The sequence below is a fragment of the Mustela erminea genome, chromosome 5 (assembly GCF_009829155.1).
Source record: "Mustela erminea isolate mMusErm1 chromosome 5, mMusErm1.Pri, whole genome shotgun sequence".
NCBI lineage: Eukaryota > Metazoa > Chordata > Mammalia > Carnivora > Mustelidae > Mustela > Mustela erminea.
The window spans coordinates 97,388,579-97,394,038 of NC_045618.1; the positions used below are offsets into that span (position 1 = coordinate 97,388,579).

The following is a 5,460-nucleotide window of genomic DNA, read 5'->3' on the forward strand; positions in this document are numbered from 1 at the left end:
TTGTTCTGTTTTATAATTTCCTAGTGGTTTGATTTTTATAGTCTCTATTTCTTCATTCAGAGTTTGTCTTTTCATTAATTGTGACCATGTAACCCTATTGCCCTTCACTTGAAGACCCTTCACAGGTAGTGTGTTTTTACAAATTGAAAGTTTGTGGTAACTCTGTTGAGCAAGTCTAACAGCACCATTTTTCCAATAGCAATTGCTCTCTCCATGTCTCTGTAACACAGTAATTCTCACAACATTTTAAACTTTTTTATTATTATGTTCATTGTGGTGATCTGTGATCAGTTATTATGACTCATTGAAAACTCTGATGATGGTTAACAATGAAGTATTTTTTCATTAAGGTATGTTCATTGTTTTTCAAACATAATGCTATTGTTCACTTAATAGATTATAGTATAAACATAACTTTTATATGCTCTGGGAAACCAAAAAAAAAGTCATTTGATTTGTTTTATTGTGATATTTGCTTTATTGGGGTGGTCTGGAACTAAACACAGAGTATCTTCAAGATCTGCCTATATTTTTCTTTATACTTTTAAACATATTTATAATAGCTCCTTTAATATCCTTGTCTGCAAATTTCAACATCTAAGTCACACAGCGTTATCTTTTTTTTTCTTTCTTTTTTGAATTAATTATGTCATCTTATTTCTTTAGATATCAACTAATTTTAAATTTTCCCTTGGGCATTGCAATGGATATTTTTTAGAAACTACAGGTGATTTTTATGGCCCTCTGTGACTATTTTTTAAAATTTATTTTTGAAGACATACAACTTGGCCTAACTTGAACTATGAAGCTCCATCTCCCTTTTTAGTATGTTTGGGGTTTTCCCTATGCACAGTGGTTCACAGATTAGCCAGAGATCTGGGCAGACATTTTATAAAAAATTTAGGAATCTCTTCTCACTTTACCTTGTGGTATTTCTCTACTACTTTAACTGGTTATGATTACATTAATCCCATCCTATGTTCCCTCATGCCAGTTGGACTGCAGGGTCCTTGTTAGATTTTAGCCACATTAAATAGTGAAGGCTTGAGGCTTCTCTCAGGATGAATCACAAATAATTTGACGCCATTTTGTTCCTTTCCTCTGTGTTTCACCTTTCATGGAGTATCAGCTTACTTCTGTCACTTTCCAGTGCCTTAAGGAAATGGCTTATGCTTTGTTAAATTTATAATTGTTATCTGCAGGAGTGTTGGTCCAGTGGAGTTTACTTGGCCATGACAGGACCAGAACTCTAGAGGGAATGACAATTACAGAAATCTGAAGATTGTTTGGATATAAAAAATATGATCTGATTAGATAAAAAATGAAATCGATCTTATTTCGTTGTTCACAATGTCTAGGTCTACACCTGAAAGAATTTTTTTCAACATTTATTCTTTTGAACATTTCTAAATTTTATTACCACTTTTTACATTTCCTTAAGATTTGATACATATTGTGAGAAGAAGAGTTTTAGACCAGGAAAGAAGTCTTTAATAATGTCCAGAGAAAAGCAGTCAAAGATTGAGGTGTTAGTACAAGTCATAATACATTGTCCAAACAATTTAAGCTTAACTTAAAAGGAGCTTTGGTTTTTACATTACTAATATAAACCATTTAATTGTAAAATCCCTGTGTTTATTGCAAATTCACATTTTGGCACCAGTTGGACAAGAAAGAGACCTATACTGTACATACTATAGTTCTATAAGGAATAATGTACTTTTGAGCCATATTATTCATTTTGCTTCATTTGTATTGTTATCTGGGCTTTAATATTTGACTTATGATTGTCATCACAGTTGTAATGAATGAGTACAGAAAATAACCAGTATAATACAATAACATTTAAAAATAACTTTACTAATGATAAATATTGAATGAGTACCAAATGTATCCATTATGTTGTTTATTTTACATCATTACTTTTAGCCATCTTAAAGTATACTCTGAAGGTATAATAATATCAATTATCAACTTCTCAAGTCAAACAAAACAAAATACAGTCACGAAAATTGTTTTTAAGGATTTTACTTATTTATTTGAGAGAAAGAGAGAAAGCATGAACAGAGGTGGGAGAAGAGGGAGAAGTGGACTCCTAACTGAGCAGGGAGCCTGATGTGGGGCTTGATCCCAGGACCCTGAGTCATGACCAGAGCCAAAGGCATATGCTTAACCAATTGAGCCACTCAGGAACCTCATAGTCACAGAAATTAAGTAACCTGCCCAAATCAAGTTGCTAGTAAGTGGTGAAATCTTGTTCAGACTAAGTAGTTTATACCAGATTTTATTCCTAATATGTTTATTTTCCTGTTTCTTTGTTTCTTCTCTTAGTGGGGCAAGGATGAATAAAGGGAAAGAATGTCAAAAATAGAGCCTAAAATTTAACAATTGACTTTGTAAGAAATTGAAATATTGTTTCTAAATGTTACATTTTAAATTGATAATCTCAAATCAACAAAGTGCCCAAATGCATATAAATAATAATTATATTTTTAATATTAATGCAATCATCTTGAATTGGGGCAGTGTATACTTTCATACTTTTTGATTTCCTGTCTTTACAGCATATACAGATTTGTGATGGGCAGCTTGAGGATTGAATATAAAATTAGGACATTTTAGGATTTAGTGAATTTTGAAGATTGAGAATGTAATCTTTCAACTCAGCAATTTCACTTATTGTTTTATAAGATCTATGATATTGACTCTTTTTACACTGGATTAAATTCAAATTTTTTAACTTGATAATTTACCAAGTTAAAAAATGAAGATTTTATTTTATTAAAAAGAACCTTGTCTTCTAAGAAAGAATTTGCCCACATGTCCTCTGGTTGTATTTGTGGGTATTGCTTGGGATAATTTTCTCTCTATGGTCACTTATATATCTCATTAACTTTATGAGAAGATTTCTAAATTTACTTATGTAAAACAAAAAAATTTCTGTCCCCAGGGTTGGCTCTCAGGAATTGAGCTTGGTCCCTCCCACTCTCCTGTGCCCAGCCCTGGCATCACTCCCTGCCCTAAGGGCCTTACTCACAGTCACACTGTCACAACTTCCCCACCCCCACCCGACATACACACCTTAGATGAGGTAAACAGTTATGGCCAACTTTAGCAACATGTAGATCAGGATATATGTGGAAATCTAACCATGTAGTGGAGCAATGGTTCCTTTAGGGGAAAATATTTAATGTTACTTGGCTGAGGGTGTAGACGGACACCCAGCCAGACTTGGAAGTGAATTTTACTGTAGAGGACAAAACACATGGAGAGAGAGAGGAAAGGAGAACAAATTCAAGGCCCCTGATTAGCGAACCCAAATATATCAAGCAATGGTAACATTTTTAAATGAAAATAGTGAAAGTAATACTGTCGAATGGCTAGAAAATGGAGATACAAAGGACAAAGATATTGATCCAGAGAGCTTCTTTTCACTCAGCTATGACTATCTCTGAGGAAGATATTGAATCCAGTCCAGAAACACCTGTACCTCCAGCATCTTCAGCCAAAGTAAACAAAACTGTAAAGAACTGTCAGACTATGCCTTCTGTTTAGAATGACCTTCCTCCAATAGATAACAAAGTGGTTGGCTCTGCATGAGGACAACCTAGTCAGCTTCCTGAATAGTCTTCCTCTGCACAACAGAATGCACATAGAAATTCTGTGTGAAAAAAGTAGAAAATAATGAAAAACAAAAGACAAAAAACCCACAACAACAAGAAAAAAAGACAACAGAAAAAACTTAAGAGCCCAGGATTTTGATGCTACAAACACAAATTATGAAATTCTGTGTATGATCAGAGATTTTAAAGGGATTGTAGACTATTGGCCGTAGCAAATCCTATTGGTGAACATAGGATGTGAGTTTGTGTAAAAAAATGACCTTTCAGCAGAAAAGAAACTTGGGATAATCATAATCCCTAAAAAAATTATTGATGGCCCATTTTTAGTTTTGTCTCAAGAAGGTACTTAAAAGCCAAACATTAGGTTTTGATCCTGCCTTTGATGACTCAGCTCCTAATGAAATAGCTTACAAAATTATGGTTAAACCATTAGTGGAAACTATATTTGAAAGAAGAATGGCCACGTACTTTGCTGAAAGTGGAAAAACTCAAACAATGGGACATCTCAAGAAAGAACCAGGATTGTTCAAAGGAAAAAAAAAAAAAAATGTTCAAAGGAATTCATGCATGAGCAGCTGGAGATGTTTTTTTAGTGCCAAAGAAGCCAAACTATAAGAAATTTGAACTTCAAGTATATGCAACTTTTATTTATTTATTTATTTATTTTGGCGGCCAGGGCGGGGCGGGGGAGGTTTTACAGTGGAAATGTGTTTCACTAGCTGAACAGGACAGCAAAATTGAGAGTGCTTGAAGATTGAAAACAACATTTAAGTGGTAAGTTTACAGAAACAGCAGGTCAAATGTGTTTAAGATGTACGGAAACTTTATTGATACTGGCAACACTTGTAGAACATGTGGTCAAATATCTGACAACGCATGTTCATCTTGGAGACAAGCAGTAAATCAGATTATTCCTAGAAGGAAAGGAAAACTATATATTAAATTGTCTCTCATCAATTTTTCTGGAAATGAAAGAGAGACTGTTACTTCCAGTGCTGACAGGCAAACAAGGTTTGAAGGTGCTGAAATTAGTAAAAAGCCTTTTAGTTCTGAAGGAGTGCATTAGAATCTTTATGTAGAAACAAACCTCCTACTCCTTCCAAGTAAACTTATTTAGGTCTTAAGAGGTTCATTCATAGGTGAAGACTCTGATGCCTCCATGATAGCTACAAACTCTCCAGGGATGGCATCCTATGGAAATACTCCTGATATATTAAAATATGCAAATAGTGTGAAAGAATTTGTGGGTCCAACTGCTGCTGGGATGTTCATCCAACAATGCACCATCCACCAAATCAGACTGAGGAAAGAGGCAGAGTAGGGTATAGGCATTCCCTTCAGAGGGATGATGTGAGACTTCCTTGTGAACAAAGTGAAGAGGGTTCTCCACAATTGCTTATTTTCCATGAAACTGTCTCACAGATGGTAGAAATGGAAGAACAAAGTGTAGAAGATCACAGAAGGACAGTGTTCTAGGAGTCCGTTCAATGGTTAGAAGATGAAAAGACTCTCCTAGAGATGACTGAAAAAGTAAATTATAATGTAGAGTCATACACTACTCAACTTGGACCTAGAGCAAAAAAAGAAGAAAAAAATAGACATTTTAACCCAGGTACCCCATGATGAAGCCTACTGACCCTAAATTTCTGAAGCACAGCCAACATAAATAACATTTCTTATTTGGCATTGTGAAACTACCTTTGTAATATGTATTTTTACTATATTTGAGACATTTTGTTTGTGACTAGGTAATTTTGCATGATGTGCCATATCATTGAATAGGACTAAAGTCTGTGATGGTGAACATAGCTACTGAATTATTCCATCTGATAAGTAA

The 5,460-nt window shown here is 34.4% G+C and overlaps 1 pseudogene; it reads left to right on the plus strand.

The window, feature by feature from the left end:
* Window positions 1-3,326: 3,326 nt before the first annotated feature.
* LOC116590208 lies at window positions 3,327-5,259 on the plus strand (annotated as a pseudogene).
* Window positions 5,260-5,460: the final 201 nt, after the last annotated feature.